This window comes from Phallusia mammillata, chromosome 4 (genome assembly GCF_965637545.1).
Source record: "Phallusia mammillata chromosome 4, kaPhaMamm4.hap1.1, whole genome shotgun sequence".
NCBI classification, from domain to species: Eukaryota; Metazoa; Chordata; class Ascidiacea; order Phlebobranchia; family Ascidiidae; genus Phallusia; species Phallusia mammillata.
The window spans coordinates 8471904-8491019 of record NC_137255.1 but is presented as its reverse complement, the minus strand read 5'-3'; the positions used below and the strand labels follow the sequence as shown (position 1 = coordinate 8491019).

At 42.2% G+C, this 19116-nt stretch overlaps 45 non-coding genes across 45 annotated transcripts; 21 read left to right on the top strand and 24 right to left on the bottom strand.

The window, feature by feature from the left end:
- The first annotated feature begins 408 nt into the window (after positions 1-408).
- Trnak-cuu (transfer RNA lysine (anticodon CUU)) lies at positions 409-481 on the top strand. Its single transcript has one exon. It is a non-coding gene; the product is annotated as a tRNA-Lys (tRNA).
- Positions 482-819: 338 nt separating this feature from the next.
- On the bottom strand, positions 820-891 carry Trnaa-agc (transfer RNA alanine (anticodon AGC)). Its single transcript has one exon. It is a non-coding gene; the product is annotated as a tRNA-Ala (tRNA).
- A 1378-nt stretch (positions 892-2269) lies between these two features.
- On the bottom strand, positions 2270-2341 carry Trnap-ugg (transfer RNA proline (anticodon UGG)). Its single transcript has one exon. It is a non-coding gene; the product is annotated as a tRNA-Pro (tRNA).
- A 137-nt stretch (positions 2342-2478) lies between these two features.
- Positions 2479-2551, top strand: Trnak-cuu (transfer RNA lysine (anticodon CUU)). Its single transcript has one exon. It is a non-coding gene; the product is annotated as a tRNA-Lys (tRNA).
- A 337-nt stretch (positions 2552-2888) lies between these two features.
- Positions 2889-2960, bottom strand: Trnap-agg (transfer RNA proline (anticodon AGG)). The gene has a single exon. It is a non-coding gene; the product is annotated as a tRNA-Pro (tRNA).
- A 535-nt stretch (positions 2961-3495) lies between these two features.
- On the bottom strand, positions 3496-3567 carry Trnap-agg (transfer RNA proline (anticodon AGG)). The gene has a single exon. It is a non-coding gene; the product is annotated as a tRNA-Pro (tRNA).
- A 137-nt stretch (positions 3568-3704) lies between these two features.
- Trnak-cuu (transfer RNA lysine (anticodon CUU)) lies at positions 3705-3777 on the top strand. Its single transcript has one exon. It is a non-coding gene; the product is annotated as a tRNA-Lys (tRNA).
- A 338-nt stretch (positions 3778-4115) lies between these two features.
- On the bottom strand, positions 4116-4187 carry Trnaa-agc (transfer RNA alanine (anticodon AGC)). Its single transcript has one exon. It is a non-coding gene; the product is annotated as a tRNA-Ala (tRNA).
- A 137-nt stretch (positions 4188-4324) lies between these two features.
- Trnak-cuu (transfer RNA lysine (anticodon CUU)) lies at positions 4325-4397 on the top strand. The gene has a single exon. It is a non-coding gene; the product is annotated as a tRNA-Lys (tRNA).
- Positions 4398-5166: 769 nt separating this feature from the next.
- On the top strand, positions 5167-5239 carry Trnak-cuu (transfer RNA lysine (anticodon CUU)). Its single transcript has one exon. It is a non-coding gene; the product is annotated as a tRNA-Lys (tRNA).
- A 339-nt stretch (positions 5240-5578) lies between these two features.
- Positions 5579-5650, bottom strand: Trnap-ugg (transfer RNA proline (anticodon UGG)). The gene has a single exon. It is a non-coding gene; the product is annotated as a tRNA-Pro (tRNA).
- A 137-nt stretch (positions 5651-5787) lies between these two features.
- Positions 5788-5860, top strand: Trnak-cuu (transfer RNA lysine (anticodon CUU)). Its single transcript has one exon. It is a non-coding gene; the product is annotated as a tRNA-Lys (tRNA).
- Positions 5861-6375: 515 nt separating this feature from the next.
- Trnak-cuu (transfer RNA lysine (anticodon CUU)) lies at positions 6376-6448 on the top strand. Its single transcript has one exon. It is a non-coding gene; the product is annotated as a tRNA-Lys (tRNA).
- A 337-nt stretch (positions 6449-6785) lies between these two features.
- Trnap-agg (transfer RNA proline (anticodon AGG)) lies at positions 6786-6857 on the bottom strand. The gene has a single exon. It is a non-coding gene; the product is annotated as a tRNA-Pro (tRNA).
- Positions 6858-7390: 533 nt separating this feature from the next.
- On the bottom strand, positions 7391-7462 carry Trnap-ugg (transfer RNA proline (anticodon UGG)). The gene has a single exon. It is a non-coding gene; the product is annotated as a tRNA-Pro (tRNA).
- A 137-nt stretch (positions 7463-7599) lies between these two features.
- Trnak-cuu (transfer RNA lysine (anticodon CUU)) lies at positions 7600-7672 on the top strand. The gene has a single exon. It is a non-coding gene; the product is annotated as a tRNA-Lys (tRNA).
- A 337-nt stretch (positions 7673-8009) lies between these two features.
- On the bottom strand, positions 8010-8081 carry Trnap-agg (transfer RNA proline (anticodon AGG)). The gene has a single exon. It is a non-coding gene; the product is annotated as a tRNA-Pro (tRNA).
- Positions 8082-8614: 533 nt separating this feature from the next.
- Positions 8615-8686, bottom strand: Trnap-ugg (transfer RNA proline (anticodon UGG)). The gene has a single exon. It is a non-coding gene; the product is annotated as a tRNA-Pro (tRNA).
- Positions 8687-8823: 137 nt separating this feature from the next.
- Positions 8824-8896, top strand: Trnak-cuu (transfer RNA lysine (anticodon CUU)). Its single transcript has one exon. It is a non-coding gene; the product is annotated as a tRNA-Lys (tRNA).
- Positions 8897-9742: 846 nt separating this feature from the next.
- Trnap-ugg (transfer RNA proline (anticodon UGG)) lies at positions 9743-9813 on the bottom strand. Its single transcript has one exon. It is a non-coding gene; the product is annotated as a tRNA-Pro (tRNA).
- A 137-nt stretch (positions 9814-9950) lies between these two features.
- On the top strand, positions 9951-10023 carry Trnak-cuu (transfer RNA lysine (anticodon CUU)). The gene has a single exon. It is a non-coding gene; the product is annotated as a tRNA-Lys (tRNA).
- A 337-nt stretch (positions 10024-10360) lies between these two features.
- Trnap-ugg (transfer RNA proline (anticodon UGG)) lies at positions 10361-10432 on the bottom strand. Its single transcript has one exon. It is a non-coding gene; the product is annotated as a tRNA-Pro (tRNA).
- Positions 10433-10869: 437 nt separating this feature from the next.
- Trnap-agg (transfer RNA proline (anticodon AGG)) lies at positions 10870-10941 on the bottom strand. The gene has a single exon. It is a non-coding gene; the product is annotated as a tRNA-Pro (tRNA).
- A 533-nt stretch (positions 10942-11474) lies between these two features.
- On the bottom strand, positions 11475-11546 carry Trnap-ugg (transfer RNA proline (anticodon UGG)). Its single transcript has one exon. It is a non-coding gene; the product is annotated as a tRNA-Pro (tRNA).
- A 239-nt stretch (positions 11547-11785) lies between these two features.
- On the top strand, positions 11786-11858 carry Trnak-cuu (transfer RNA lysine (anticodon CUU)). The gene has a single exon. It is a non-coding gene; the product is annotated as a tRNA-Lys (tRNA).
- Positions 11859-12195: 337 nt separating this feature from the next.
- Trnap-ugg (transfer RNA proline (anticodon UGG)) lies at positions 12196-12267 on the bottom strand. Its single transcript has one exon. It is a non-coding gene; the product is annotated as a tRNA-Pro (tRNA).
- A 226-nt stretch (positions 12268-12493) lies between these two features.
- Positions 12494-12566, top strand: Trnak-cuu (transfer RNA lysine (anticodon CUU)). Its single transcript has one exon. It is a non-coding gene; the product is annotated as a tRNA-Lys (tRNA).
- A 337-nt stretch (positions 12567-12903) lies between these two features.
- Trnap-ugg (transfer RNA proline (anticodon UGG)) lies at positions 12904-12975 on the bottom strand. The gene has a single exon. It is a non-coding gene; the product is annotated as a tRNA-Pro (tRNA).
- Positions 12976-13112: 137 nt separating this feature from the next.
- Trnak-cuu (transfer RNA lysine (anticodon CUU)) lies at positions 13113-13185 on the top strand. The gene has a single exon. It is a non-coding gene; the product is annotated as a tRNA-Lys (tRNA).
- Positions 13186-13522: 337 nt separating this feature from the next.
- Trnap-agg (transfer RNA proline (anticodon AGG)) lies at positions 13523-13594 on the bottom strand. The gene has a single exon. It is a non-coding gene; the product is annotated as a tRNA-Pro (tRNA).
- A 137-nt stretch (positions 13595-13731) lies between these two features.
- Positions 13732-13804, top strand: Trnak-cuu (transfer RNA lysine (anticodon CUU)). The gene has a single exon. It is a non-coding gene; the product is annotated as a tRNA-Lys (tRNA).
- A 337-nt stretch (positions 13805-14141) lies between these two features.
- Trnap-ugg (transfer RNA proline (anticodon UGG)) lies at positions 14142-14213 on the bottom strand. The gene has a single exon. It is a non-coding gene; the product is annotated as a tRNA-Pro (tRNA).
- Positions 14214-14452: 239 nt separating this feature from the next.
- On the top strand, positions 14453-14525 carry Trnak-cuu (transfer RNA lysine (anticodon CUU)). Its single transcript has one exon. It is a non-coding gene; the product is annotated as a tRNA-Lys (tRNA).
- Positions 14526-14862: 337 nt separating this feature from the next.
- Positions 14863-14934, bottom strand: Trnap-ugg (transfer RNA proline (anticodon UGG)). Its single transcript has one exon. It is a non-coding gene; the product is annotated as a tRNA-Pro (tRNA).
- A 137-nt stretch (positions 14935-15071) lies between these two features.
- Positions 15072-15144, top strand: Trnak-cuu (transfer RNA lysine (anticodon CUU)). The gene has a single exon. It is a non-coding gene; the product is annotated as a tRNA-Lys (tRNA).
- Positions 15145-15481: 337 nt separating this feature from the next.
- On the bottom strand, positions 15482-15553 carry Trnap-agg (transfer RNA proline (anticodon AGG)). Its single transcript has one exon. It is a non-coding gene; the product is annotated as a tRNA-Pro (tRNA).
- Positions 15554-15690: 137 nt separating this feature from the next.
- Positions 15691-15763, top strand: Trnak-cuu (transfer RNA lysine (anticodon CUU)). The gene has a single exon. It is a non-coding gene; the product is annotated as a tRNA-Lys (tRNA).
- A 337-nt stretch (positions 15764-16100) lies between these two features.
- Trnap-ugg (transfer RNA proline (anticodon UGG)) lies at positions 16101-16172 on the bottom strand. Its single transcript has one exon. It is a non-coding gene; the product is annotated as a tRNA-Pro (tRNA).
- A 137-nt stretch (positions 16173-16309) lies between these two features.
- Trnak-cuu (transfer RNA lysine (anticodon CUU)) lies at positions 16310-16382 on the top strand. Its single transcript has one exon. It is a non-coding gene; the product is annotated as a tRNA-Lys (tRNA).
- Positions 16383-16718: 336 nt separating this feature from the next.
- Trnap-ugg (transfer RNA proline (anticodon UGG)) lies at positions 16719-16790 on the bottom strand. The gene has a single exon. It is a non-coding gene; the product is annotated as a tRNA-Pro (tRNA).
- A 135-nt stretch (positions 16791-16925) lies between these two features.
- Trnak-cuu (transfer RNA lysine (anticodon CUU)) lies at positions 16926-17000 on the top strand. Its single transcript has one exon. It is a non-coding gene; the product is annotated as a tRNA-Lys (tRNA).
- Positions 17001-17545: 545 nt separating this feature from the next.
- Trnak-cuu (transfer RNA lysine (anticodon CUU)) lies at positions 17546-17618 on the top strand. Its single transcript has one exon. It is a non-coding gene; the product is annotated as a tRNA-Lys (tRNA).
- Positions 17619-17955: 337 nt separating this feature from the next.
- Trnap-cgg (transfer RNA proline (anticodon CGG)) lies at positions 17956-18027 on the bottom strand. The gene has a single exon. It is a non-coding gene; the product is annotated as a tRNA-Pro (tRNA).
- Positions 18028-18560: 533 nt separating this feature from the next.
- Trnap-ugg (transfer RNA proline (anticodon UGG)) lies at positions 18561-18632 on the bottom strand. The gene has a single exon. It is a non-coding gene; the product is annotated as a tRNA-Pro (tRNA).
- Positions 18633-18767: 135 nt separating this feature from the next.
- On the top strand, positions 18768-18842 carry Trnak-cuu (transfer RNA lysine (anticodon CUU)). The gene has a single exon. It is a non-coding gene; the product is annotated as a tRNA-Lys (tRNA).
- Positions 18843-19116: the final 274 nt, after the last annotated feature.

The following is a 19116-nucleotide window of genomic DNA, read 5'->3' as shown; positions in this document are numbered from 1 at the left end:
GACCTCTCGCACCCTAAGCGAGAATCATACCCCTAGACCAGTGGTTCTCAAACTTTTTGTTGTTGCGACGCCCCTGGAAAAGTTTTCTGGACTTGCGACGCACAAGGAAATAAAAGTTATTGAGGAAACTTGTTATTAAAGCTGTGTTTATTGATACAACAACAAAAAGCCACGAAACGAAACTATTCTGTGACGCCCTTGGAAGATTGAAACGACGCACCAGGGCGTCGCGACGCACAGTTTGAGAACTACTGCCCTAGATCAACGAGCCGATGTGTCAACTGCACGTATAAACAAGAATTGTTTTGACCAGAAAGTTCGATCCTTTGCCATTATCGTATGTTCACGCTTGTGTGATGTGTATTGCTTGGAAGGTTTACCCATTTTGTGTCGACTGCAACCTTGTGCGCCCGGCTAGTTCAGTCGGTAGAGCGTTGGACTCTTAATCCAATGGTCGTGGGTTCGAGCCCCACGTTGGGCGATAGTTTGTGCGAAGTATTAGATTGGATAAGAAAAATTTGCAGTTCCGATAAAGTGGCTGATTTGGCTTTTTTTCAATTGTTTGGCATGATTTGTACCAAAGCATTTGACACAAAGACAACATTTTGTTTAAGTGGCAATTATATTGCATTGAACAAACAAACTGTTTAAAGATCAAAGTAAGAAACGTTGAGTTCACGCATTTAATTGTTTGTTCGGTTTTTTTTCAAATGATAGATTTGATTCTAACAAATGGAAGCGTGCGATATAAGACAGATTGTTTCGATAACCCAGTCATTTAAAATGTACTTGTACGTTGCGACCAAAAGTGTTACAGAAGGGCTCGTCCGGGATTTGAACCCGGGACCTCTCGCACGCTAAGCGAGAATCATACCCCTAGACCAACGAGCCGATGTGTTAACTGCATGTATACATAAGGCTTGTTCAAAACAGAAAGTTCGAACCTTTGCCATTGTCGTATGTTCACACCTATGTGATGTGTATTGCTTGGAAGGTTTACGCATTTTGAGTCGACTGCAACCTTGTGCGCCCGGCTAGCTCAGTCGGTAGAGCGTTGGATACTTAATCCAACGGTCGTGGGTTCGAGCCCCTCGTTGGGCGATAGTTTGTGCGAAGTATTAGATTGGATAAGAAAAATTTGCAGTTCCGATAAAGTGGCTGATTTGGCTTTTTTTCAATTGTTTGGCATGATTTGTACCAAAGCATTTGACACAAAGACAACATTTTGTTTAAGTGGCAATTATATTGCATTGAACAAACAAACTGTTCAAAGATCGAAGTAAGAAACCTTGCGTTCACGCATTTAATTGTTGGTTGGTTTTTTCAAATGATAGATTTGATTGTAAGGCACGGATGCGTACGATATAAGACAGACGTGTATCGATAACCCAGTCATTTAAAATGTACTTGTACGTTGCGACCAAAAGTGTTATAGAAGGGCTCGTCCGGGATTTGAACCCGGGACCTCTCGCACCCTAAGCGAGAATCATACCCCTAGACCAGTGGTTCTCAAACTTTTTGTTGTTGCGACGCCCCTGGAAAAGTTTTCTGGACTTGCGACGCACCAGGAAACAAAAGTTATTGAGGAAACTTGTTATTAAAGCTGTGTTTATTGATACAACAACAAAAAGCCACGAAACGAAACTATTCTGTGACGCCCTTGGAAGATTGAAACGACGCACCAGGGCGTCGCGACGCACAGTTTGAGAACTACTGCCCTAGATCAACGAGCCGATGTGTCAACTGCACGTATAAACAAGAATTGTTTTGACCAGAAAGTTCGATCCTTTGCCATTATCGTATGTTCACGCCTGTGTGATGTGTATTGCTTGGAAGGTTTACGCATTTTGAGTCGACTGCAACCTTGTGCGCCCGGCTAGCTCAGTCGGTAGAGCGTTGGAGGTCGTGGGTTCGAGCCCCCCGTTGGGCGATAGTTTGTGCGAAGTATTAAATTGGATAAGAAAAATTTGCAGTTCCGATAAAGTGGCTGATTCGGCTTTTTCTCAATTGTTTGGCATGATTTGTACCAAAGCATTTGACACAATGACAACATTTTGTTTAAGTGGCAATTATATTGCATTGAACAAACAAACTGTTTAAAGATCAAAGTAAGAAACGTTGAGTTCACGCATTTAATTGTTTGTTCGTTTTTTTTTTCAAATGATAGATTTGATTTTAACAAATGGAAGCGTGCGATATAAGACAGATTGTTTCGATAACCCAGTCATTCAAAATATACTTGTACGTTGCGACCAAAAGTGTTATAGAAGGGCTCGTCCGGGATTTGAATCCGGGACCTCTCGCACCCAAAGCGAGAATCATACCCCTAGACCAACGAGCCGATGTGTTAACTGCATGTATACATCAGGCTTGTTCAAAACAGAAAGTTCGATCCTTTGCCATTGTCGTATGTTCACACCTATGTGATGTGTATTGCTGGGAAGATTTACGCATTTTGAGTCGACTGCAACCTTGTGCGCCCGGCTAGCTCAGTCGGTAGAGCGTTGGACTCTTAATCCAACGGTCATGGGTTCGAGCCCCACGTTGGGCGATATTTTGTGCGAAGTATTAGATTGGATGAGACAGATTTGTAAATCAGGCAAACTAGCTGATTTGGAATTCTTTTCAAGTGTTTGACATGGCTTGTACCAAAGCATTTGACACGAAGACAACATTTTGTTTAAGTGGCAATTATATTGCATGTAACAAACAAATTGTTCAAAGATCGAAGTAAGAAACCTTGCGTTCACGCATTTAATTGTTGGTTTGTTTTTTCAAATGATAGATTTGATTGTAAGGCACGGAAGCGTACGATATAAGACAGACGTGTATCGATAACCCAGTCATTTAAAATGTACTTGTACGTTGCGACCAAAAGTGTTATAGAAGGGCTCGTCCGGGATTTGAACCCGGGTCCTCTCGCACCCTAAGCGAGAATCATACGCCTAGACCAACGAGCCGATGTGTCAACTGCACGTATAAACAAGAGTTGTGTTAACCAGAAAGTTCGATCCTTTGCCATTGTCGTATGTTCACGCCTATGTGATATGTTTTGCTTGGAAGGTTTACGCATTTTGAGTCGACTGCAACCTTGTGCGCCCGGCTAGCTCAGTCGGTAGAGCGTTGGAGGTCGTGGGTTCGAGCCCCCCGTTGGGCGATAGTTTGTGCGAAGTATTAAATTGGATAAGAAAAATTTGCAGTTCCGATAAAGTGGCTGATTTGGCTTTTTTTCAATTGTTTGGCATGATTTGTACCAAAGTATTTGACACAATGACAACATTTTGTTTCAGTGGCAATTATATTGCATTGAACAAACAAACTGTTTAAAGATCAAAGTAAGAAACGTTGCGTTCACGCATTTAATTGTTTGTTCGTTTTTTTTTCAAATGATAGATTTGATTCTAACAAATGGAAGCGTGCGATATAAGACAGATTGTTTCGATAACCCAGTCATTTAAAATGTACTTGTACGTTGCGACCAAAAGTGTTATAGAAGGGCTCGTCCGGGATTTGAACCCGGGACCTCTCGCACCCTAAGCGAGAATCATACCCCTAGACCAACGAGCCGATGTGTTAACTGCTTGTATACATAAGGCTTGTTCAAAACAGAATGTTCGAACCTTTGCCATTGTCGTATGTTCACACCTATGTGATGTGTATTGCTTGGAAGGTTTACGCATTTTGAGTCGACTGCAACCTTGTGCGCCCGGCTAGCTCAGTCGGTAGAGCGTTGGACTCTTAATCCAACGGTCGTGGGTTCGAGCCCCACTTTGGGCGATAGTTTGTGCGAAGTATTAGATTGGATAAGAAAAATTTGCAGTTCCGATAAAGTGGCTGATTTGGCTTTTTTTCAATTGTTTGGCATGATTTGTACCAAAGCATTTGACACAAAGACAACATTTTGTTTAAGTGGCAATTATATTGCATTGAACAAACAAACTGTTTAAAGATCAAAGTAAGAAACGTTGAGTTCACGCATTTAATTGTTTGTTCGGTTTTTTTTCAAATGATAGATTTGATTCTAACAAATGGAAGCGTGCGATATAAGACAGATTGTTTCGATAACCCAGTCATTTAAAATGTACTTGTACGTTGCGACCAAAAGTGTTACAGAAGGGCTCGTCCGGGATTTGAACCCGGGACCTCTCGCACGCTAAGCGAGAATCATACCCCTAGACCAACGAGCCGATGTGTTAACTGCATGTATACATAAGGCTTGTTCAAAACAGAAAGTTCGAACCTTTGCCATTGTCGTATGTTCACACCTATGTGATGTGTATTGCTTGGAAGGTTTACGCATTTTGAGTCGACTGCAACCTTGTGCGCCCGGCTAGCTCAGTCGGTAGAGCGTTGGATACTTAATCCAACGGTCGTGGGTTCGAGCCCCTCGTTGGGCGATAGTTTGTGCGAAGTATTAGATTGGATAAGAAAAATTTGCAGTTCCGATAAAGTGGCTGATTTGGCTTTTTTTCAATTGTTTGGCATGATTTGTACCAAAGCATTTGACACAAAGACAACATTTTGTTTAAGTGGCAATTATATTGCATTGAACAAACAAACTGTTCAAAGATCGAAGTAAGAAACCTTGCGTTCACGCATTTAATTGTTGGTTGGTTTTTTCAAATGATAGATTTGATTGTAAGGCACGGATGCGTACGATATAAGACAGACGTGTATCGATAACCCAGTCATTTAAAATGTACTTGTACGTTGCGACCAAAAGTGTTATAGAAGGGCTCGTCCGGGATTTGAACCCGGGACCTCTCGCACCCTAAGCGAGAATCATACCCCTAGACCAGTGGTTCTCAAACTTTTTGTTGTTGCGACGCCCCTGGAAAAGTTTTCTGGACTTGCGACGCACAAGGAAATAAAAGTTATTGAGGAAACTTGTTATTAAAGCTGTGTTTATTGATACAACAACAAAAAGCCACGAAACGAAACTACTTTGTGACGCCCTTGGAAGATTGAAACGACGCACCAGGGCGTCGCGACGCACAGTTTGAGAACTACTGCCCTAGATCAACGAGCCGATGTGTCAACTGCACGTATAAACAAGAATTGTTTTGACCAGAAAGTTCGATCCTTTGCCATTATCGTATGTTCACGCCTGTGTGATGTGTATTGCTTGGAAGGTTTACCCATTTTGTGTCGACTGCAACCTTGTGCGCCCGGCTAGTTCAGTCGGTAGAGCGTTAGACTCTTAATCCAATGGTCGTGGGTTCGAGCCCCACGTTGGGCGATAGTTTGTGCGAAGTATTAGATTGGATAAGAAAAATTTGCAGTTCCGATAAAGTGGCTGATTCGGCTTTTTTTCAATTGTTTGGCATGATTTGTACCAAAGCATTTGACACAATGACAACATTTTGTTTAAGTGGCAATTATATTGCATTGAACAAACAAACTGTTTAAAGATCAAAGTAAGAAACGTTGAGTTCACGCATTTAATTGTTTGTTCGTTTTTTTTTTCAAATGATAGATTTGATTTTAACAAATGGAAGCGTGCGATATAAGACAGATTGTTTCGATAACCCAGTCATTCAAAATATACTTGTACGTTGCGACCAAAAGTGTTATAGAAGGGCTCGTCCGGGATTTGAATCCGGGACCTCTCGCACCCAAAGCGAGAATCATACCCCTAGACCAACGAGCCGATGTGTTAACTGCATGTATACATCAGGCTTGTTCAAAACAGAAAGTTCGATCCTTTGCCATTGTCGTATGTTCACACCTATGTGATGTGTATTGCTGGGAAGATTTACGCATTTTGAGTCGACTGCAACCTTGTGCGCCCGGCTAGCTCAGTCGGTAGAGCGTTGGACTCTTAATCCAACGGTCATGGGTTCGAGCCCCACGTTGGGCGATATTTTGTGCGAAGTATTAGATTGGATGAGACAGATTTGTAAATCAGGCAAACTAGCTGATTTGGAATTCTTTTCAAGTGTTTGACATGGCTTGTACCAAAGCATTTGACACGAAGACAACATTTTGTTTAAGTGGCAATTATATTGCATGTAACAAACAAATTGTTCAAAGATCGAAGTAAGAAACCTTGCGTTCACGCATTTAATTGTTGGTTTGTTTTTTCAAATGATAGATTTGATTGTAAGGCACGGAAGCGTACAATATAAGACAGACGTGTATCGATTACCCAGTCATTTAAAATGTACTTGTACGTTGCGACCAAAAGTGTTCTAGAAGGGCTCGTCCGGGATTTGAACGCGGGACCTCTCGCACCCACAGCGAGAATCATACCCCTAGACCAACGAGCCGATCAAAACAGAAAGTTCGAACCTTTGCCATTGTCGTATGTTCACACCTATGTGATGTGTATTGCTTGGAAGGTTTACCCATTTTGAGTCGACTGCAACCTTGTGCGCCCGGCTAGCTCAGTCGGTAGAGCGTTGGACTCTTAATCCAACGGTCGTGGGTTCGAGCCCCACGTTGGGCGATATTTTGTGCGAAGTATTAGATTGGATGAGACAGATTTGTAAATCAGGCAAACCAGGTGATTTGGAATTCTTTTCAAGTGTTTGGCATGGCTTGTACCAAAGCATTTGACATGAAGACAACATTTTGTTTAAGTGGCAATTATATTGCATTGAACAAACAAACTGTTCAAAGATCGAAGTAAGAAACCTTGCGTTCACGCATTTAATTGTTGGTTTGTTTTTTCAAATGATAGATTTGATTGTAAGGCACGGAAGCGTACGATATAAGACAGACGTGTATCGATAACCCAGTCATTTAAAATGTACTTGTACGTTGCGACCAAAAGTGTTATAGAAGGGCTCGTCCGGGATTTGAACCCGGGTCCTCTCGCACCCTAAGCGAGAATCATACGCCTAGACCAACGAGCCGATGTGTCAACTGCACGTATAAACAAGAGTTGTGTTAACCAGAAAGTTCGATCCTTTGCCATTGTCGTATGTTCACGCCTATGTGATATGTATTGCTTGGAAGGTTTACGCATTTTGAGTCGACTGCAACCTTATGCTCCCGGCTAGCTCAGTCGGTAGAGCGTTGGAGGTCGTGGGTTCGAGCCCCCCGTTGGGCGATAGTTTGTGCGAAGTATTAAATTGGATAAGAAAAATTTGCAGTTCCGATAAAGTGGCTGATTTGGCTTTTTTTCAATTGTTTGGCATGATTTGTACCAAAACATTTGACACAAAGACAACATTTTGTTTAAGTGGCTATTATATTGCATTGAAAAAACAAACTGTTTAAAGATCAAAGTATGAAACGTTGCGTTCACGCATTTAATTGTTTGTTCGTTTTTTTCAAATGATAGATTTGATTCTAACAAATGGAAGCGTGCGATATAAGACAGATTGTTTCGATAACCCAGTCATTCAAAATATACTTGTACGTTGCGACCAAAAGTGTTATAGAAGGGCTCGTCCGGGATTTGAATCCGGGACCTCTCGCACCCAAAGCGAGAATCATACCCCTAGACCAACGAGCCGATGTGTTAACTGCATGTATACATCAGGCTTGTTCTAAACAGAAAGTTCGATCCTTTGCCATTGTCGTATGTTCACACCTATGTGATGTGTATTGCTGGGAAGATTTACGCATTTTGAGTCGACTGCAAGCTTGTGCGCCCGGCTAGCTCAGTCGGTAGAGCGTTGGACTCTTAATCCAACGGTCATGGGTTCGAGCCCCACGTTGGGCGATATTTTGTGCGAAGTATTAGATTGGATGAGACAGATTTGTAAATCAGGCAAACTAGCTGATTTGAAATTCTTTTCAAGTGTTTGGCATGGCTTGTACCAAAGCATTTGACACGAAGACAACATTTTGTTTAAGTGGCAATTATATTGCATGTAACAAACAAACTGTTCAAAGATCGAAGTAAGAAACCTTGCGTTCACGCATTTAATTGTTGGTTTGTTTTTTCAAATGATAGATTTGATTGTAAGGCACGGAAGCGTACGATATAAGACAGACGTGTATCGATTACCCAGTCATTTAAAATGTACTTGTACGTTGCGACCAAAAGTGTTATAGAAGGGCTCGTCCGGGATTTGAACCCGGGTCCTCTCGCACCCTAAGCGAGAATCATACGCCTAGACCAACGAGCCGATGTGTCAACTGCACGTATAAACAAGAGTTGTGTTAACCAGAAAGTTCGATCCTTTCCCATTGTCGTATGTTCACGCCTATGTGATATGTATTGCTTGGAAGGTTTACGCATTTTGAGTCGACTGCAACCTTGTGCGCCCGGCTAGCTCAGTCGGTAGAGCGTTGGAGGTCGTGGGTTCGAGCCCCCCGTTGGGCGATAGTTTGTGCGAAGTATTAAATTGGATAAGAAAAATTTGCAGTTCCGATAAAGTGGCTGATTTGGCTTTTTTTCAATTGTTTGGCATGATTTGTACCAAAACATTTGACACAAAGACAACATTTTGTTTAAGTGGCTATTATATTGCATTGAAAAAACAAACTGTTTAAAGATCAAAGTATGAAACGTTGCGTTCACGCATTTAATTGTTTGTTCGTTTTTTTCAAATGATAGATTTGATTCTAACAAATGGAAGCGTGCGATATAAGACAGATTGTTTCGATAACCCAGTCATTCAAAATATACTTGTACGTTGCGACCAAAAGTGTTATAGAAGGGCTCGTCCGGGATTTGAATCCGGGACCTCTCGCACCCAAAGCGAGAATCATACCCCTAGACCAACGAGCCGATGTGTTAACTGCATGTATACATCAGGCTTGTTCTAAACAGAAAGTTCGATCCTTTGCCATTGTCGTATGTTCACACCTATGTGATGTGTATTGCTGGGAAGATTTACGCATTTTGAGTCGACTGCAACCTTGTGCGCCCGGCTAGCTCAGTCGGTAGAGCGTTGGACTCTTAATCCAACGGTCATGGGTTCGAGCCCCACGTTGGGCGATATTTTGTGCGAAGTATTAGATTGGATGAGACAGATTTGTAAATCAGGCAAACTAGCTGATTTGAAATTCTTTTCAAGTGTTTGGCATGGATTGTACCAAAGCATTTGACACGAAGACAACATTTTGTTTAAGTGGCAATTATATTGCATGTAACAAACAAACTGTTCAAAGATCGAAGTAAGAAACCTTGCGTTCACGCATTTAATTGTTGGTTTGTTTTTTCAAATGATAGATTTGATTGTAAGGCACGGAATCGTACAATATAAGACAGACGTGTATCGATTACCCAGTCATTTAAAATGTACTTGTACGTTGCGACCAAAAGTGTTCTAGAAGGGGTCGTCCGGGATTTGAACCCGGGACTACTCGCACACAAAGCGAGAATCATACCCCTGGACCAACGAGCCGATCTGTTAACTGCATGAAAACATAAGGAATGTTCAAAACAGAAAGTTCGAACCTTTGCCATTGTCGTATGTTCACACCTATGTGATGTGTATTGCTTGGAAGGTTTACGCATTTTGAGTCGACTGCAACCTTGTGCGCCCGGCTAGCTCAGTCGGTAGAGCGTTGGACTTTTTCCAAGTGTTTGGCATGGCTTGTACCAAAGCATTTGACACGAAGACAACATTTTGTTTAAGTGGCAATTATATTGCATGTAACAAACAAACTGTTCAAAGATCGAAGTAAGAAACCTTGCGTTCACGCATTTAATTGTTGGTTTGTTTTTTCAAATGATAGATTTGATTGTAAGGCACGGAAGCGTACGATATAAGACAGACGTGTATCGATAACCCAGTCTTTTAAAATGTACTTGTACGTTGCGACCAAAAGTGTTATAGAAGGGCTCGTCCGGGATTTGAACCCGGAACTCTCGCACCCAAAGCGAGAATCATACCCCTAGACCAACGAGCCGATGTGTTAACTGCATGTATACATCAGGCTTGTTCAAAACAGAAAGTTCGATCCTTTGCCATTGTCGTATGTTCACACCTATGTGATGTGTATTGCTGGGAAGATTTACGCATTTTGAGTCGACTGCAAGCTTGTGCGCCCGGCTAGCTCAGTCGGTAGAGCGTTGGACTCTTAATCCAACGGTCATGGGTTCGAGCCCCACGTTGGGCGATATTTTGTGCGAAGTATTAGATTGGATGAGACAGATTTGTAAATCAGGCAAACTAGCTGATTTGGAATTCTTTTCAAGTGTTTGGCATGGCTTGTACCAAAGCATTTGACACGAAGACAACATTTTGTTTAAGTGGCAATTATATTGCATGTAACAAACAATCTGTTCAAAGATCGAAGTAAGAAACCTTGCGTTCACGCATTTAATTGTTGGTTTGTTTTTTCAAATGATAGATTTGATTGTAAGGCACGGAAGCGTACAATATAAGACAGACGTGTATCGAATACCCAGTCATTTAAAATGTACTTGTACGTTGCGACCAAAAGTGTTCTAGAAGGGCTCGTCCGGGATTTGAACCCGGGACCTCTCGCACCCAAAGCGAGAATCATACCCCTGGACCAACGAGCCGATCTGTTAACTGCATGAATACATAAGGAATGTTCAAAACAGAAAGTTCGAACCTTTGCCATTGTCGTATGTTCACACCTATGTGATGTGTATTGCTTGGAAGGTTTACGCATTTTGAGTCGACTGCAACCTTGTGCGCCCGGCTAGCTCAGTCGGTAGAGCGTTGGACTTTTTCCAAGTGTTTGGCATGGCTTGTACCAAAGCATTTGACACGAAGACAACATTTTGTTTAAGTGGCAATTATATTGCATGTAACAAACAAACTGTTCAAAGATCGAAGTAAGAAACCTTGCGTTCACGCATTTAATTGTTGGTTTGTTTTTTCAAATGATAGATTTGATTGTAAGGCACGGAAGCGTACGATATAAGACAGACGTGTATCGATAACCCAGTCGTTTAAAATGTACTTGTACGTTGCGACCAAAAGTGTTATAGAAGGGCTCGTCCGGGATTTGAACCCGGGACCTCTCGCACCCTAAGCAAGAATCATACCCCTAGACCAACGAGCCGATGTGTCAACAGCACGTATAAACAAGAGTTGTTTTAACCAGAAAGTTCGATCCTTTGCCATTGTCGTATGTTCACGCCTATGTGATATGTATTGCTTGGAAGGTTTACGCATTTTGAGTCGACTGCAACCTTGTGCGCCCGGCTAGCTCAGTCGGTAGAGCGTTGGAGGTCGTGGGTTCGAGCCTCCCGTTGGGCGATAGTTTGTGCGAAGTATCAAATTGGATAAGAAAAATTTGCAGTTCCGATAAAGTGGCTGATTTGCCTTTTTTTCAATTGTTTGGCATGATTTGTACCAAAGCATTTGACACAAAGACAACATTTTGTTTAAGTGGCTATTATATTGCATTGAAAAAACAAACTGTTTAAAGATCAAAGTATGAAACGTTGCGTTCACGCATTTAATTGTTTGTTCGTTTTTTTCAAATGATAGATTTGATTCTAACAAATGGAAGCGTGCGATATAAGACAGATTGTTTCGATAACCCAGTCATTCAAAATATACTTGTACGTTGCGACCAAAAGTGTTCTAGAAGGGCTCGTCCGGGATTTGAACCCGGGACCTCTTGCACCCAAAGCGAGAATCATACCCCTAGACCAACGAGCCGATGTGTCAACTGCATGTATACATAAGGCTTGTTCAAAACAGAAAGTTCGAACCTTTGCCATTGTCGTATGTTCACACCTATGTCCCCTAGACCAACGAGCCGATGTGTCAACTGCACGTATAAACAAGAGTTGTTTTAACCAGAAAGTTCGATCCTTTGCCATTGTCGTATGTTCACGCCAATGCGATATGTATTGCTTGGAAGGTTTACGCATTTTGAGTCGACTGCAACCTTGTGCGCCCGGCTAGCTCAGTCGGTAGAGCGTTGGACTCTTAATCCAACGGTCGTCGGTTCGAGCCCCACGTTGGGCGATATTTTGTGCGAAGTATTAGATTGGATGAGACAGATTTGTAAATCAGGCAAACCAGCTGATTTGGAATTCTTTTCAAGTGTTTGGCATGGCTTGTACCAATGCATTTGACACGAAGACAACATTTTGTTTAAGTGGCAATTATATTGCATGTAACAAACAAACTGTTCAAAGATCGAAGTAAGAAACCTTGCGTTCACGCATTTAATTGTTGGTTTGTTTTTTCAAATGATAGATTTGATTGTAAGACATGGAAGCGTACAATATAAGACAGACGTGTATCGATTACCCAGTAATTTAAAATGTACTTGTACGTTGCGACCAAAAGTGCTCTAGAAGGGCTCGTCCGGGATTTGAACCCGAGACCTCTCGCACCCAAAGCGAGAATCATACCCCTAGACCAACCAGCCGATGTGTTAATAAGGCTTGTTCAAAACAGACCGTTCGAACCTTTGCCATTGTCGTATGTTCACACCTATGTCCCCTAGACCAACGAGCCGATGTGTCAACTGCACGTATAAACAAGAGTTGTTTTAACCAGAAAGTTCGATCCTTTCCCATTGTCGTATGTTCACGCCTATGCGATATGTATTGCTTGGAAGGTTTACGCATTTTGAGTCGACTGCATCCTTGTGCGCCCGGCTAGCTCAGTCGGTAGAGCGTTGGACTCTTAATCCAACGGTCGTCGGTTCGAGCCCCACGTTGGGCGATATTTTGTGCGAAGTATTAGATTGGATGAGACAGATTTGTAAATCAGGCAAACCAGCTGATTTGGAATTCTTTTCAAGTGTTTGGCATGGCTTGTACCAATGCATTTGACACGAAGACAACATTTTGTTGAATTGGCAATTATATTGCATGTAACAAACAAACTGTTCAAAGATCGAAGTAAGAAACCTTGCGTTCACGCATTTAATTGTTGGTTTGTTTTTTCAAATGATAGATTTGATTGTAAGACATGGAAGCGTACAATATAAGACAGACGTGTATCGATTACCCAGTAATTTAAAATGTACTTGTACGTTGCGACCAAAAGTGTTCTAGAAGGGCTCGTCCGGGATTTGAACCCGAGACCTCTCGCACCCAAAGCGAGAATCATACCCCTAGACCAACGAGCCGATGTGTTAACTGCATGTATACATAAGGCTTGTTCAAAACAGGAAGTTCGAACCTTTGCCATTGTCGTATGTTCACACCTATGTGATGTGTATTGCTTGGAAGGTTTACGCATTTTGAGTCGACTGCAACCTTGTGCGCCCGGCTAGCTCAGTCGGTAGAGCGTTGGACTCTTAATCCAACGGTCGTGGGTTCGATCCCCACGTTGGGCGATATTTTGTGCGAAGTATTAGATTGGATGGGACAGATTTGTAAATCAGGCAAACCAGCTGATTTGGAAATCTTTTCAAGTGTTTGGCATGGCTTGTACCAAAGCATTTGACACGAAGACAACATTTTGTTTAAGTGGCAATTATATTGCATTGAACAAACAAACTGTTCAAAGATCGAAGTAAGAAACCTTGCGTTCACGCATTTAATTGTTGGTTTGTTTTTTCAAATGATAGATTTGATTGTAAGGCACGGAAGCGTACGATATAAGACAGACGTGTATCGATAACCCAGTCATTTAAAATGTACTTGTACGTTGCGACCAAAAGTGTTCTAGAAGGGCTCGTCCGGGATTTGAACCCGGGTCCTCTCGCACCCTAAGCGAGAATCATACCCCTAGACCAACGAGCCGATGTGTTAACTGCATGTATACATAAGGCTTGTTCAAAACAGAAAGTTCGAACCTTTGCCATTGTCGTATGTTCACACCTATGTGATGTGTATTGCTTGGAAGGTTTACGCATTTTGAGTCGACTGCAACCTTGTGCGCCCGGCTAGCTCAGTCTGTAGAGCGTTGGACTCTTAATCCAACGGTCGTGGGTTCGAGCCCCACGTTGGGCGATATTTTGTGCGAAGTATTAGATTGGATGAGACATATTTGTAAATCAGGCAAACCAGCTGATTTGGAATTCTTTTCAAGTGTTTGGCATGGCTTGTACCAAAGCATTTGACACGAAGACAACATTTTGTTTAAGTGGCAATTATATTGCATGTAACAAACAAACTGTTCAAAGATCGAAGAAAGAAACCTTGCGTTCACGCATTTAATTGTTGGTTTGTTTTTTCAAATGATAGATTTGATTGTAAGGCACGGAAGCGTACGATATAAGACAGACGTGTATCGATTACCCAGTAATTTAAAATGTACTTGTACGTTGCGACCAAAAGTGCTCTAGAAGGGCTCGTCCGGGATTTGAACCCGAGACCTCTCGCACCCAAAGCGAGAATCATACCCCTAGACCAACCAGCCGATGTGTTAACTGCATGTATACATAAGGCTTGTTCAAAACAGACCGTTCGAACCTTTGCCATTGTCGTATGTTCACACCTATGTCCCCTAGACCAACGAGCCGATGTGTCAACTGCACGTATAAACAAGATTTGTTTTAACCAGAAAGTTCGATCCTTTCCCATTGTCGTATGTTCACGCCTATGCGATATGTATTGCTTGGAAGGTTTACGCATTTTGAGTCGACTGCATCCTTGTGCGCCCGGCTAGCTCAGTCGGTAGAGCGTTGGACTCTTAATCCAACGGTCGTAGGTTCGAGCCCCACGTTGGGCGATATTTTGTGCGAAGTATTAGATTGGATGAGACAGAATTGTAAATCAGGCAAACCAGCTGATTTGGAATTCTTTTCAAGTGTTTGGCATGGCTTGTACCAATGCATTTGACACGAAGACAACATTTTGTTTAAGTGGCAATTATATTGCATGTAACAAACAAACTGTTCAAAGATCGAAGTAAGAAACCTTGCGTTCACGCATTTAATTGTTGGTTTGTTTTTTCAAATGATAGATTTGATTGTAAGACATGGAAGCGTACAATATAAGACAGACGTGTATCGATTACCCAGTAATTTAAAATGTACTTGTACGTTGCGACCAAAAGTGTTCTAGAAGGGCTCGTCCGGGATTTGAACCCGAGACCTCTCGCACCCAAAGCGAGAATCATACCCCTAGACCAACGAGCCGATGTGTTAACTGCATGTATACATAAGGCTTCTTCAAAACAGGAAGTTCGAACCTTTGGCATTGTCGTATGTTCACACCTATGTGATGTGTATTGCTTGGAAGGTTTACGCATTTTGAGTCGACTGCAACCTTGTGCGCCCGGCTAGCTCAGTCGGTAGAGCGTTGGACTCTTAATCCAACGGTCGTGGGTTCGAGCCCCACGTTGGGCGATATTTTGTGCGAAGTATTAGATTGGATGAGACAGATTTGTAAATCAGGCAAACCAGGTGATTTGGAATTCTTTTCAAGTGTTTGGCATGGCTTGTACCAAAGCATTTGACACGAAGACAACATTTTGTTTAAGTGGCAATTATATTGCATTGAACAAACAAACTGTTCAAAGATCGAAGTAAGAAACCTTGCGTTCACGCATTTAATTGTTGGTTTGTTTTTTCAAATGATAGATTTGATTGTAAGGCACGGAAGCGTACGATATAAGACAGACGTGTATCGATAACCCAGTCATTTAAAATGTACTTGTACGTTGCGACCAAAAGTGTTCTAGAAGGGCTCGTCCGGGATTTGAACCCGGGTCCTCTCGCACCCTAAGCGATAATCATACCCCTAGACCAACGAGCCGATGTGTTAACTGCATGTATACATAAGGCTTGTTCAAAACAGAAAGTTCGAACCTTTGCCATTGTCGTATGTTCACACCTATGTGATGTGTATTGCTTGGAAGGTTTACGCATTTTGAGTCGACTGCAACCTTGTGCGCCCGGCTAGCTCAGTCTGTAGAGCGTTGGACTCTTAATCCAACGGTCGTGGGTTCGAGCCCCCCGTTGGGCGATATTTTGTGCGAAGTATTAGATTGGATGAGACATATTTGTAAATCAGGCAAACCAGCTGATTTGGAATTCTTTTCAAGTGTTTGGCATGGCTTGTACCAAAGCATTTGACACGAAGACAACATTTTGTTTAAGTGGCAATTATATTGCATGTAACAAACAAACTGTTCAAAGATCGAAGAAAGAAACCTTGCGTTCACGCATTTAATTGTTGGTTTGTTTTTTCAAATGATAGATTTGATTGTAAGGCACGGAAGCGTACGATATAAGACAGACGTGTATCGATAACCCAGTCGTTTAAAATGTACTTGTACGTTGCGACCAAAAGTGTTATAGAAGGGCTCGTCCGGGATTTGAACCCGGGACCTCTCGCACCCAAAGCGAGAATCATACCCCTAGACCAACGAGCCGATGTGTCAACTGCACGTATAAACAAGAGTTGTTTTAACCAGAAAATTCGATCCTTTGCCATTGTCGTATGTTCACGCCTATGTGATATGTATTGCTTGGAAGGTTTACGCATTTTGAGTCGACTGCAACCTTGTGCGCCCGGCTAGCTCAGTCGGTAGAGCGTTGGACTCTTAATCCAACGGTCGTGGGTTCGAGCCCCACGTTGGGCGATATTTTGTGCGAAGTATTAGATTGGATGAGACAGATTTGTAAATCAGGCAAACCAGCTGATTTGGAATTCTTTTCAAGTGTTTGGCATGGCTTGTACCAAAGCATTTGACACGAAGACAACATTTTGTTTAAGTGGCAATTATATTGCATTGAACAAACAAACTGTTTACAGATCAAAGTAAGAAACGTTGCGTTCACGCATTTAATTGTTGGTTTGTTTTTTCAAATGATAGATTTGATTCTAACAAATGGAAGCGTGCGATATAAGACAGATTGTTTCGATAACCCAGTCATTCAAAATATACTTGTACGTTGCGACCAAAAGTGTTCTAGAAGGGCTCGTCCGGGATTTGAACCCGGGACCTCTCGCACCCAAAGCGAGAATCATACCCCTAGACCAACGAGCCGATGTGTTAACTGCATGTATACATCAGGCTTGTTCAAAACAGAAAGTTCGAAACTTTGCCATTGTCGTATGTTCACACCTATGTGATGTGTATTGCTGGGAAGATTTACGCATTTTGAGTCGACTGCAACCTTGTGCCCCCGGCTAGCTCAGTCGGTAGAGCGTTGGACTCTTAATCCAACGGTCGTGGGTTCGAGCCCCACGTTGGGCGATGTTTTGTGCGAAGTATTAGATTGGATGAGACAGATTTGTAAATCAGGCAAACCAGCTGATTTGAATTCTTTTCAAGTGTTTGGCATGGCTTGTACCAAAGCATTTGACACGAAGACAACATTTTGTTTAAGTGGCAATTATATTGCATGTAACAAACAAACTGTTTAAAGATCGAAGTAAGAAACCTTGCGTTCACGCATTTAATTGTTGGTTTGTTTTTTCAAATGATAGATTTGATTGTAAGACATGGAAGCGTACAATATAAGACAGACGTGTATCGATTACCCAGTAATTAAAAATGTACTTGTACGTTGCGACCAAAAATGTTCTAGAAGGGCTCGTCCGGGATTTGAACCCGGGACCTCTCGCACCCTAAGCGAGAAACATACGCCTAGACCAACGAGCCGATGTGTTAACTGCATGTATACATAAGGCTTGTTCAAAACAGAAAGTTCGAACCTTTGCCATTGTCGTATGTTCACACCTATGTGATGTGTATTGCTTGGAAGGTTTACGCATTTTGAGTCGACTGCAACCTTGTGCGCCCGGCTAGCTCAGTCGGTAGAGCGTTGGACTCTTAATCCAACGGTCGTGGGTTCGAGCCCCACGTTGGGCGATGTTTTGTGCGAAGTATTAGATTGGATGAGACAGATTTGTAAATCAGGCAAACCAGCTGATTTGGAATTCTTTTCAAGTGTTTGGCATGGCTTGTACCAAAGCATTTGACACGAAGACAACATTTTGTTTAAGTGGCAATTATATTGCATGTAACAAACAAACTGTTTAAAGATCGAAGTAAGAAACCTTGCGTTCACGCATTTAATTGTTGGTTTGTTTTTTCAAATGATAGATTTGATTGTAAGGCACGGAAGCCAACGATATAAGACAGACGTGTATCGATAACCCAGTAATTAAAAATGTACTTGTACGTTGCGACCAAAAGTGTTCTAGAAGGGCTCGTCCGGGATTTGAACCCGGGACCTCTCGCACCCGAAGCGAGAATCATACGCCTAGACCAACGAGCCGATGTGTTAACTGCATGTATACATAAGGCTTGTTCAAAACAGAAAGTTCGAACCTTTGCCATTGTCGTATGTTCACACCTATGTGATATGTATTGCTTGGAAGGTTTACGCATTTTGAGTCGACTGCAACCTTGTGCGCCCGGCTAGCTCAGTCGGTAGAGCGTTGGAGGTCGTGGGTTCGAGCCCCCCGTTGGGCGATAGTTTGTGCGAAGTATTAGATTGGATGAGACAGATTTGTAAATCAGGCAAACCAGCTGATTTGGAATTCTTTTCAAGTGTTTGGCATGGCTTGTACCAAAGCATTTGACACGAAGACAACATTTTGTGTAAGTGGCAATTATATTACATTGAACAAACAAACTGTTCAAAGATCAAAGTAAGAAAGCTTGCGTTCACGCATTTAATTGTTGGTTTGTTTTTTCAAATGATAGATTTGATTCTAACAAATGGAAGCGTGCGATATAAGACAGATTGTTTCGATAACCCAGTCATTCAAAATATACTTGTACGTTGCGACCAAAAGTGTTATAGAAGGGCTCGTCCGGGATTTGAACCCGGGACCTCTCGCACCCAAAGCGAGAATCATACCCCTAGACCAACGAGCCGATGTGTTAACTGCATGTATACATCAGGCTTGTTCAAAACAGAAAGTTCGAAACTTTGCCATTGTCGTATGTTCACACCTATGTGATGTGTATTGCTTGGAAGATTTACGCATTTTGAGTCGACTGCAACGTTGTGCCCCCGGCAAGCTCAGTCGGTAGAGCGTTGGACTCTTAATCCAACGGTCGTGGGTTCGAGCCCCACGTTGGGCGATGTTTTGTGCGAAGTATTAGATTGGATGAGACAGATTTGTAAATCAGGCAAACCAGCTGATTTGAATTCTTTTCAAGTGTTTGGCATGGCTTGTACCAAAGCATTTGACACGAAGACAACATTTTGTTTAAGTGGCAATTATATTGCATGTAACAAACAAACTGTTTAAAGATCGAAGTAAGAAACCTTGCGTTCACGCATTTAATTGTTGGTTTGTTTTTTCAAATGATAGATTTGATTGTAAGACATGGAAGCGTACAATATAAGACAGAC